At 36.6% G+C, this 12,754-nt stretch overlaps 1 protein-coding gene across 7 annotated transcripts in view; it reads left to right on the top strand.

Annotated features, from left to right (window-relative positions):
- Positions 1-12,754, top strand: part of TENM4 (teneurin transmembrane protein 4) — a 685,723-nt gene that overhangs the window by 395,128 nt on the left and 277,841 nt on the right. The gene's annotated exons all lie outside the window — the stretch shown is intronic.

Genomic DNA, 12,754 nt, shown 5'->3' with positions numbered 1-12,754 from the left:
ATTTTCAAGAACTATTATAACTCTAAAATTTTATAATTCTTCTTCACCTACCACCTAGCTAAAGAAACACATCTTCTCCTGCTGCTTTTCTATATCTCTGTTGACAAAATTTTAATACCATAGGATTTGTTTGTAAGTGTCTAGTACTATTTTCTGAAAATCCAGTGGCTCTTATTAAAAGGTCCTTCAAATTCCTGGTGGAAGATAGTTAACTTCTAATAGCCCCTCCCTCCCCGCCCCAGTCACATAAATCCCCCTAGAACATTCATTTTCTGCCAGCTCGGAGATGTCCAAGATAGTAGTTTTCAGGGTATCACTCCCTTGCTTAAAAATTTTCCATGGCTTCCCCATTGCCATCAGGATAAAATCTAAACTCTTAACATAGCACACAAGGCCCCTAAAGGTCTGATCTGCTTCTCCAGTCTCATCTCATATTGCTACACTGAGATACTTACAGTTTCCTGTAGATACTCGTGTCTCTGTGCCTTTGTTACCATTGTCTGGAAGGCCTCCCTCCACCTCTTCTACTCCTAGTTAATTCTTACTCATTCTTCAGCCCACAGTGCATATATCATAAGGGAAGCTAGGCCTAAAAATCTGCCTTTCTTCTCCCATAGTTCTCCCATAACATTGTCATCTCACTCGCTATTTTATGTTGAAAGTAACTCTTTATTTATCTCTCTCCCCCTCAAACACTATGAATTCCCTGAAGACAGAAATTGTGTTTTATTCTTCTTTGTAACATCAACTTTCTATAACAGCACAGTGTCTTGCACAAAGCAGGCATCCAGAGAATGGTTGAAGTGAACACAGATCAGAACAAGATGTAAACTCCATTAAGGCAAGTCTCCATTTGTCTTATTCATCACAAAATCCCTAGTGCATAACACACAGCAGGGGCTCAATAAATATTTAGTACTCATGTTGTTTCTTCTCCCTGAAATGAGCTTCCTTATTCATTGCCTTATGTCCAAATCCTACCTATTCCTGAAGAAATTATTCCAAGTCTCCATTTTCCACACTTCCATTTTTGCCCATGATTGAGTAACTGAAACTGGACTAGCCATCCTACCATATACAATTATAAAAATGAACAAAATATATGAAATTACTGTTTGCAGATAATGAACAAAAGGCATCACAAAACTGTGGTCTCCAAGAGAGACAAACAAACAATATAAACTAGTGGTTGCTCCAGCTCTTAGCTTAGAGGAATTTTATAAAACTTCAGGGAAAGAGAGGTCATAGCACAGCTTTCTTACTGAGTTTAGGACAGCTGACAAATCTAGAGTTGCTGAGGCAAGATAGTAATGAGAAAGTGTACAGAAATCTACATGGAGATTCTCTTAAGTCTCTGGACAAATACTAAGCTTCACCTGTGCAGGAAAATACCCCCAGGAGGCTGGACAAAGAACATCTACTAGGGAAAGAACAGCTACCAAGGAGTAAAACAGCTACCTAGCAGCTGTCTGCCAAAGCTCACACAAGGCTGAGAGGTGTTTAAGTTTCAACCACCCAGTACAGAGAGACCTTGTTGAATACCCCAAGCTCTCAGTAGAGACCCCAAAGATGCTATGCTTTAGGAAAAGGGTTTATCTAACAATAGAGTGAAGGATATTTTGGGCCCATTCTAATGAAGCCAAAATAAGCCTTGAAAGAATCCAGCTATTCAGCAAGTAAATTAACTGCCTACCTAAACAAAAGCTCAACACTTTAAAGTAAAACAACAGAAATCCAGACTGTGATCATCCTAGCATTTGTAATGTTCAGTATACAATCAAAATTTCTCATATATGCAAAGAAGGTGCTTCTGGGATCTATTACTATGAGAAAAAATAATATATAGAGATGATGGAACTAGCAGACAAGAACTTTAAAATGGCTACTATAAATATTCAAGGAGTTAAAAAAATATATGAACTTAAGGCATAAGTAAATAGAGAATTTCAATATAGAAATGGAACCAGATAGAAATTCTTGAAATGAAAAAGATAGTATCTATAAGGAAAGTCTCACTGATGGGTTCAATAGCAGATTAGATGCTTCAGAGGAAAAGATTCATGAACTTGAATATATGGCAATAAAGCTTATCCAAACTGAAGCTGAGGAAGACAAGGAAAAGGGTTGAAAAAAAAATGAGCAGAACTTCAGTGATCTGTAGAATAATATCAAATAATATCAAATAATTTACCATGTAATTAGACTTCATTTGACATGTAATTAGAAGTTTTTTAGGATCAATGAAGGAGAGATAAGGGATGGATGAGGACAGTAAAAATATTTGATAAAATAATGACTAAAATTTTTTTCTATTTTTATATAAACTATAAACCCGTGGATCCAAGAAGTTCAATAAACCAAAGAATGAACACAAAGAAAACCATAAAACCATAATAAAATTTCTGGAAATTAATTAAAAACAGAAAAAGAAACTAGAGAAAGATACAAGTTCTCCCTTTTCCATGATTTGATTTCTCCACCTATAATGCTCCCGCTTCCTCCAGGCTCCCCTAGCACCTTATCTTCAGCTTTCCTTTAACTCTGCCTTAACCATAACTTTATGTCTGTGTTTCATCTGTCCTAGAAGATTTTGAGCTTTATGATGGCTAGGAATCTCTCTTACTCTGAGGCTATCACAGCATATTGCACCATCTTGCTAATAGTAGTTGCTCAATGAATATTTGGAGAAAGAATATATGAAGTACATAAATGAATAAAGATAAGAATAATATAAGCTGGTTATCAAATCTTGCACTTCCAACCAAATAATTTCTAAGAAGTAGTAGGGTCCAAGTCATCCCATAAGAGAATTACACCTCCACTTCCAAAATAATATTTAAAACTACAATTTTATTAAGTATTCACTAAATGTGTGCAATGTGGTTAAGTCCTTTATACACACCTAATTAAAGTCTTATCATGAGAAAACCAAGTGGCAAACAGTTAAGGAAATCAGGTCACATAGTGACTTGCTAGAATCTTCTCTCAAGATAGATTTCAAAAACTGTGCTTTTTACCACTTTGCTCTATTCCCTACTCAAACACATTTCTTAATCATATATTTTTATACTTCCATGCTTTTGCTCATGTTATTCCTTCTGTCTATAAAGCTCTTTCTCTCATCCACCTGGTAAAGTTAAGTTCCTTGCTTAAGATCACATTAGACACTGACTTCGGCAGGGAAAATGAGTTCATACACCACCATAAATCCACCAGGAAGAGCCCTCACTCAGTGCCCATGCTGTTTTAAGCCACAGGAAACCTGAAATGAGTGAGATATGTTTTCTGTCCTAAAGAAACACACAGTCCAATCAGAAAAAGAATCCTGGACAAGTGAGATCAGTACTGGAGAGAAGAAGTCCGGGGACCTAGAGGGCCCTAAACCGGCCTGGAGTAGTCAAAGAAGGCTTCCTGGAAGAGGTGATACCTGAGATGAGTCTCAAGGATATAAAGACTGGCCAAAGTATAAAATACTATGGTAAGAAAAATTTATTGTGCCTACATTTGAGGACACATATGGCAGAGAAGCCAGAGTCATTGATGTGGTGAAAAGCACTTCTCTTAGAAGCTGCTTATTCTCCTTAGTCTCTCTTTCCAATATGTTTTTTGCAGGGGTTTTTTTTTTTTTTTTTTCTGTTCTTTTCCTAAGAGAAGTCTGCAGTAACTCACTTCTGCTCACCACACAACATAGGAAATTAAATTCCTTTTGAACAAATCTACTTTAAAAGTGAGAACTTAATGGCTCACAATTTTTCAAATTTAGGGAAAATCTATAGTTGGCCAGGCTTTATAGCTTGGTATTATTGGATAATCAAACACAACTATTTTCTCAAAAAAGAAGGGGATTTCCTCTGCCCCCCTTTCCATTCCCAGCTGCTTCCACAGGCAGTGGCAGAGGTAGAGGAAGACAGTGTTTTGCCTGGGTCCAGGCCCACATTGCTCTTTTTATTCTAGACTGTATAATTGGGCCTTGCAGACAGAGATTAATTTCCCATCGTGAATTCCCTACCAAAGTAGCATGAGTCCTGGGGGAAACAAGAGGAGAAATTGCTTCCAGGTGCCACCTGGTCTCCTCCCTTGGCTGTGAGGGAGGCCACATCAGGAAGTGCAAGGAGCAAGGGCTTTGGAGACATACAGACCAAAGTCTGAGCTGAGCCATTTATTAGCCAAGTGCCCTAGAGCTGATAGTCTTAATATCGAGGCTTTAGTTTCCTCATCTGTAAAATAGGAATACACCACCCTCTTAACCATGGTAAGAGATATAATGGTCTGGTACAGGGCTTATATGAACGAGGACTCAGCGAATGCCCTTGCCTCTTGGTTACTGGGTACAATCCTGCCACCGTCTGTGTCCTTCATCCTCTGGGAACACACTCTTTCTGAGATATGCAGATGACCTACCTTTCTAGATATTTCCTTTCTGTCAACAAGAGGTGGTAATGTAAAGGAGATGTGAAGTTTAAATGAGAGAATAGATAGAGACATTTAAAAACTCTGTTCTTAAATGTTCCACCAGTGTTTCTTACCAAAGCTCCACTGGCATTTTGCATAGGACACTGTTTGCATCCCTAGCTCCAGGGTATTGGGTACCAGTAGCAGCCTCCTTAGTTATCATAACAACCGAAACCATCCCCACACAACTCCAGCCACACCCCGCCCCCCACCGCAACACACACATACCCCGAACCCCATCTGACGAACCGCTGCCATGCGACAACCTGATCTTACCTGTTCAGAGTGTATATCTCTATTCATTATGTCTTAAAAGCATTCCTATAGAACCATTATCCAGATGTGGAACATTATTTTTAATGTGTGTTTATTTTTAATATCTTTTTTCTAATTACACAAGTAATACATGATGCTTGAAGAAGTTAAATAGAGAAGTGTGACAAGGAAAAAAAATTAAAGTCCTCAGCATTAACATTTTAAACATTTATATTTTTTTTATAAAATAGTAAAACCACATGCTTAAAAAATAAAACAGTGCTAAAGTGTATACAATGAAAAGTAAGTCTTTCCTATCAACCCCATTTTGTCATTAATAGTTTTATATGTAGCCTCCTAAAAATTTCTATACAGAATCTTGTGTATATATACCCTTTTCAAACACAAACAGAATAATTTACTCTGTTTTTCTGCAAGTTGTTGTTCATTTGTTTTTTCACTAAATAATGTATCTTGTAGATCACCCCTTCTCCCAGCAACACATTTAGATCTTCCTCATTCTTTTTAACTACTTAAGAATATTCCATGGAATATAGGGCCCCAGTTATTTCTATGTCTTCACTATTACAAACAGTGCTACAGTAGAGATTATTATCAGTACAATGTGTAGTTCTCCTTTATCCTCGGGGGATACATTCCAAGACCCCCAGTGGATGCCTAAAACTGAAGATAGTAATAAACCCTATATGTATTGTGTTTTTTCCTATACATATGTACCTATAATAAAGTTTAATGTATAAATTAGGCTCAGTAAGAAATTAATAACAATACCTAATAATAAAATATAACAACCATAATAATATACTGTAAGAAAAGTTATGTGAAGGTGGTGTCTCTCTCTCTCCTCCCCCTTCCTCCTTCCCCCTCTTTCTCCCTCCCTCTCTTAGAGTATCTTAATGTGCTGTACTCACCCTTCTTGTGATGACGTAAGATGATACAATGCCCACATGATGAGACAAAGTGAGACTTGTGACACAGGCTTTGCGACAACATTGCATTAGGCTACTATAAGAGTTACTTGAATACAAGTCTATCTGATAACCTAGACGGCTTCTAAGTGACTAACGGGCAGGTAGCATATACGGTGGTTACACTTGACAAAGGAATGATTCACATCCTAGGTGGGATAGATCTGGATGGTACAAGTCTTCATCACTATCCTCAGAATGGCACCCAGTTTAGAGTTATTTATTTCTGAGATTTTCTACTTAATGTTTTCAGAATGCAGTTAATCAAGGGTTACTGAAACTGCAGAAAGCAAAACCATGGATAACAGGACTACTGTACCAGCTGTGAGGTCCTATTGTTGTCAGTAGGAATAAGAGGATAGAGATTCAGCAGAGTTGGGAGGATGCACCAAAGTGACCCCAAATTGAGCAAAAGACTGGAAAGTCAAATGATGGGAAGTCAGAATACCTCGGTTCCAGACTCAGCTCAGCCACTCTGTCACTCTGTGACCTTGAGCAGACCTCTTTGGACCATAATTTCCTCAGCTATAAAATTAATTGTTATACCTCTAACATATCTGTGAGTCTAAAGCTGTAAAAATTAGTTCTGAAATGATTCTATGATCAAATAAACATGATGAAGATGCAAAACCATCATTTTTATATTCTAGGCCACAGCTACATTCATTAAGCACTGCAGCTTAGAAGAGAAGGAGCATTCAGGGAGGGTCCTACATGGGACAAAAGGACTGGAAATAAACCCTGTGAGGTTAGTGCAGAGGAACTGGAGCTGTTTAACCTACAGATGAGAAGACGGAGCTGTAATTTAATTACTCTCTGTGAACATACAGAAGGGCTTCTCTAAAGAGACTTAACACTTGTTCTTCATGTTCTCAGAAGATGAAGCAAAAAAGGAGCTGAAATGAAAGCAGTAGAAATTTGTGTGGGTTGGAAAGAGACTTATTTGATGATTAGGATTAAACAAGAAGTACAAAGCAGAAGTTGCTACCAAAGGATGTTGTGTGAATTTCTAACTCTGGATATATTCGAACATAGTTAAAACATGTGACTGGAGACAGACGGACTGAGGCAGAAGTATTTCTAGGTGTTTTCCCACATCCTGTGATTCTTCCACAGTCTTTAATGCTAAATTCTGATCAAAATGTAACCTCCGGTTAATGTTAACAGAATCAAGCAAATCTTGACATTAATGATTAACATTCTAATAAAGAGAGTTGGGATTAAACACAGATGAATTATTGATATGCTCTGGAGTTCAATAGGGCTAATTTATTAATAAGTTGCATATTTTTATCCTTTGTAAGATTTAACATTATTCGAGTCTTGAAGATTAAGATTAAGAGGATACAACTAAAGTATGCAATAACAGAGGTCTAGTCTTAACTGTGTGCATATAGCACAAAAACAAAAAGTTAAAAGGAATCGTGAAGGCCAGGGGACAACTAAACACCAGGCTATATGCTGAGAAATAGCCACCTGAATCTTAGTCTTCAGGAAGGGCAGAGATTATTGGCTTTGTGATTTCTTTAAGATTTAAACTCACCTACAAGGGCCACTCACCATTTAATCCAAATGGCCTTCTCTTACATACTAGTTTTCAATTGCTGGGTAACAAATTGCCCCCAAAATTTAGCCACTTAAAAGAAAAACAACATTATTTCACACAGTTTCTGTGAGTTAGGAATTCGCTAGCGGCTTCCCTGGGTGGTCTGACCTGGTGCCTCAGCCAGGATGAGAGTCATCTGAAGACTTGGCTGGCCCTGGAAGGTCTGCTTCCAGATGGTAAACTAATGCTGGCTGTTGGCAGGAGACCTCGGTTTCTCATCATAACGACATCTCTACTGCTGCCTGAGTGGCCTCACACATGGTACCTGGTTTTCCCCTAGAGCAAGTAGTCTAAGCAAACACAAGGAGAAAACCGCAATGTCTTAAGACCTAGCCTTGAAAGTCACAGTCTATATTTCCACATAATCTACCAATATCCCAGGTCAGCTTTACTGTGTGGGAGAGAATCACACACACACACACGGACATGAATACCAGAAGTGAGGATCGTCAGCGGCCATCTTGGAGGCTGGATACCACATCTTACATGGGGTCCCTTGTGTTGTAGCGGGTGATAGCGCAGCCCTGAGTCCTGGCCCTATGTGGGCAAGTGTCCTGAGGCAAAGAATATGACTTGTCTTACCATCAGTTTCCTCATCTATCGAGTAGAAAATAATACCTACTTCTAAGAGTATTGTGAGGATTAGATGAGATAAAGTATATGAAGTGCTTCGTACAGTACCTACACTAAAGAAGTTGGCCTGTGATACTAATATTTTTATTATTTAGAGTACTTTCACATTTATCATATTTTCAGATATGCATTTTTATTTGCCCCTCTTGAGAACTTGTTCGAGGAATAGAATCTGTATATTAAAGTATTTAAGTACACTTAAGTGACATGTTACAATGTAGCCACCTCTGTAGCCATAACCCAGATCAAGATATAAAATATTTTCAGCAAACTCTCATACACCCACCCACCCTGAGAAAAATCACTAATGCAGTGTCTATAAATATTGTTTAGTTTTGCCTGCTTTTGAATTTTATAGAAACAATTATACAGTATAAACTATTTTTAATATTTTTTTATCTTTCAATGACAGTATTGACATACAATATTATCTTAGTTTCAGATATACAACACAGTGATTAGACTTTTATATAACTTACCATGTGATCACCTCAATAAGAACAGTACCCATCTGACACCATACATTATTATTACAATATTATTGACCATATTTCCTATGTTGTACTTTACATCCCCATGACTATTTTTGTAACTGGCAATTTGTACTTCTTAATGCCATTGCCTTTTTCACCTAGTCCCCCAAACTCCTTCCATCTGGCAACCATCACTTTGTTTTCTTTAACCAAGAGTCTGTTTCTGTTTCAGTTGTTTGTTTATTTTGTTTTTTAAATTCCACAAATAAGCAAATGGTAAGATTTAATTCTTTTTATGGCCAAGTAATATTCTATTGTACATATGTACCACATCTTCTTTATTCATTTGTCTATTGATAGACACTTAGGTTGCTTCCATATCTTGGCTATTGTAAATAATGCTGCAGTGAACATAGGGGTACATATATCTTTCGAATTGGTGTTTTGAGTTTCTTTGGATAAATACCCAGAAGTATAGCTCTATTTTTGGAGGAACCTCCCTACTGTTTTCCATAGTAACTGCATTAATTTACAATCCCACCAACAGTGCATAAGAGTTCCCTTCTCATCCTTGCCAACACTTGTTTGTTGACTTATTGATGATAGCCATTCTGACAGTTGTGAGGTGATATATTGTGGTTTTGATTTGCATTCGCCTGGTGATATTGAGCATCTTCTCTGTGTTCATTTGGCCATCTGTATGTACTCTTCAGAGAAATAGCTGTTCTTGTCCTCTTCCAATTTTTTAATCAAATTGTGGGGGGCTTTTTGATATTGAACAATGTAAGTTCTTTATTTTGTATATTAATTCCTTTTCAGATATATCATTTGCAAACATCTTCTCCCATTCAGTAGGTTGTCTTTTTGTTTTATTGATGGTTTCCTTTTCAGAGCAGAAGCTTTTTAGTTTGATGTAGTCTCATTTGTTTATTTTTGCTTTTATTGTGTTTGCCCAGGAGACATAACCAAAAAAAATTTGCTAAGACCAATATCAAACATTGCCTGTATTTTCTTCTAGGAGTATTATGGTTTTAGGTCTTACATTTAAGTCTCAAATCCATTTCGAGCTTATTTTTGTATATGGTGTAAGAAAGTTCTCTAATTTCATTTTTTTGCATGTATCTGTCCAGTTTCCCCAACACCATTTATTGAAGACTGTTTTTACCACATTTGATATTCTTGCCTTCTTTGTCATAGATTAATGGAATTAATGGGCCATTAGGTGTGGTTTTATTTCTGGGCTCTCTATTCTGTTCCATTGATCTATGTGTCTGATTTTAAGTGAGTACTGTGCTGTTTTGATTACTATAGCTTTATAGTATAGTTTGATATCAAGTAGCATGATATCTCCAATTTTGTTCTTCTCTCTCAAGATTGCTTTAGCTCTTCAGGTTCTTTTGTGTTTCCACATCAACTTTAGGATTATTTGTTCTAGTTCTGTGAAAAATGCCATTGACATTTTGGTAGGGATTACATTGAATCTGTAGATTGCTTTGAGTGATATGGACATTTTAATGATGTTAATTTTTCCAGTCCAGAGCACACTATATCCTTTCATTTATTTGTATCTTCTTCCATTTCTTTCTTCATTGCCTTATAGTTTTCTAAGTATAGGTATTTTACTACCTTGGTTAAATTTATTACTAGATATTTTATTCTTTTGGATGCAATTGTAAATGGGATTGCTTTGTTAATTTCTCTTTCCAATAGTTTATTGGTATATAAAAATGCAACTGATTAACAAATATTAATTTTATATCCTGCTACTTTACTAAATTAATTAGTTCTAATAGTTTTTTGATGGAATCTTTAGGGTTTTCTCAATATGGTATCATGTCATTTGCAAATAATAACAATTTTACTTCTTCCTTTCCAATTCAGATACTTTTTATATTTTTCTTGTCTGATTGCTGTGGCTAGGACCGCTAATACTGTGTCAAATAAAAGTAGTGAGAGTAAACATCCTTGTCCTGTTCCTGACCTTGAAGAAAATGCTTTTAGCATTTTAGCTTTAAATATAATGTTAGCTGTTGGTTTGTCATGTATAGCCTTTTTTTTTTTGCAATTTTTATCCCCACTTTGCAAAGTTTTAATCATAAATGGAAGTTGGATTTTGTCAAATGTTTTTTTTTTTGTATTATCAATATGATCATATGGTTTTTATCCTTCAGTTTGTTTATATGGTGTATCACCTGAATTGATTTACAGATGTTGAACCAACCATGCATCCCAGAAATAAATCCCATGATTATGATATATGATCTTTTTAACATATTCCTGAATTCAGTTTGCCAATAATTTGTATCTACGTTCATCAGAGATATTGGCCTATACATTTCTTTTTCTTTTGTAGTGTTTTTGTCTGGTTTTGGTATCAGAGTAATGCTTGCCTAATAAAATGAGTTTGGGAGCCTTCCTTCCTCTGCAACTTTTAGACTAAGGACAGGTATTAATTTTTCTTTGAATGTTTGGTGGAATTCACCAAAAAGTAATCTGGTCCAGGACTTTTGTTTGTTGGGGGTTTTTGATTACTGATTTGATTTCATTAGTAGTTATCACTCTGTTCAGATTTTCTGTTTCTTCCTGATTAAGTATTGGAAGATTGTATGTTTCTTGGAATTTATCCATTTCTTCCAGGTTGTCCAATTTGTTGGCATATAATTGTCCATAGTATTTTCTTATAATCCTTTGTATATTTCTGTGGTCTTAGTTCTTCTCCTCTTTCAGGTCTTCTTTTTCTAGTTCCTTTCGGTGTAAGGTTATATTGTTTTTTTGAGATTTTTCTTGTTTCTTTAGAAAGGCCTAAACGGCTATAAATTTCCCTCTTAGAACTGCTTTGGCTGTTATCTCTTAGATTTTAGGAGTTGTTATGTTTTTATTTTCTTTTGTCTTAAGGTATCTCTTGATTTTCTCAATCTCATTGTTAACCCATTTATTGTTTAGTGGCATGTTATTATCTCCCATGTGTTTGTGTGTTTTTCAGTTTTCTACTTGTAATTGATTTCTAGTTTTCATATCATTGTGATTGGAGAAAATGCTTGATATAATTTCCATCTTCTTAAAATTATTGAGATTTGTTTTGTGACCTAGCATGTGGTTTATCCTGGGAAAAATTCCATGTATACTTGAAAAGAATGTATATTCTGCTGCTTTGGGGTGAAATGTCCTAAAAATATCTCATAAGTTCATCTGGTACTATGTGCCATTTAAGACTACTGTTACCTTGCTGATTTTCTGTCTGAATGATCTATCCATTGTTGTCAATAGAATGTAAAGTCCCCTACTATTACTGTGTTACTGTTGATCTCTCCCTTCATGTATGTCAATATTTGCTTTATATATTTATGTGCCTCCTACATTAGGTGCATAGATGTTTACAAGAGTTATATCCTCTTGCTGGATTGATCCCTTTATCATTGTAAAATGCCCTTCTTTGTCACTTGTTACAGACTTTGATTTAAAGTCTATTTTGTCTGATACAAATATTGCTACTCCAGCTTTTATTTTTATTTACATTTACATGAAATATCGTTTTCCATCCTTTAACTTTTGGTCTGTGTGTCTTTTGTTCTGAAATGAGTTTCTTGTGTGCAGCATTATGTATGGTTCTTGTTTTTGTTTTTGTTTTTGTTTTTTAATCCATTAAACCACACTAAGGCTTTCGATTGGAACCTTTAGTCCAATTACATTTAAAGTAACTATTGATAGGTATGTAGTTATTGCCATTTTATTCATTGTTTTCATGTGGTTTTTGTACATGTTCTCCATTCCTTTCTTATCCTCTAAAATGCGCAAGGATTAAAAAGGTCCCGACCTTTAAAAAGGTTCTGTATTTTGACCACTGTGCTAGGCTGCCCTCATTCCTGTCATTATTATGTCATGTTAATGGCACCAAAAAAATCTGTCACTGCCTTATAATAGGACCTAGGGCTCATTATATCACCTCTACAGGCCTCAATTTCCTCATGTGTAAACCTACAGGTAGGCTTAGAGGAGCTTTGCTCCTTTTAAGCTTCACAGAGGAGTGGTTAGGGGCTCAAGCTGTAGCCGGAGTCAGCTACCTAGGGCCACCCCCTGGCTCTCCCATTCTCAATCAGCTACATCAGTGGTCCCCAACCTTTTTGGCACCAGGGACCAGTGCTTCTATGAGAATCTAATGCCTGATGATCTGAGGTGGAGCTGAGGCGGTGATGCTAGCACTAGGGAGAGGATGCAAATACAGATGAAGCTTCACATGCTCTCTAACCGCTCACCTCCTGCTGTGCGGCCCAGTTCCTAACAGGCCACAGACTGCTACCAGTCTGCAGCCCTGGAGTCGGGGACCCCTGATCTATATGAACTTGGAC

This window comes from Pteropus medius, unplaced genomic scaffold (assembly GCF_902729225.1).
Source record: "Pteropus medius unplaced genomic scaffold, Ma_sr-lr_union100, whole genome shotgun sequence".
Lineage (NCBI taxonomy): Eukaryota > Metazoa > Chordata > Mammalia > Chiroptera > Pteropodidae > Pteropus > Pteropus medius.
This window is presented reverse-complemented; position numbering and strand designations above follow the sequence as displayed.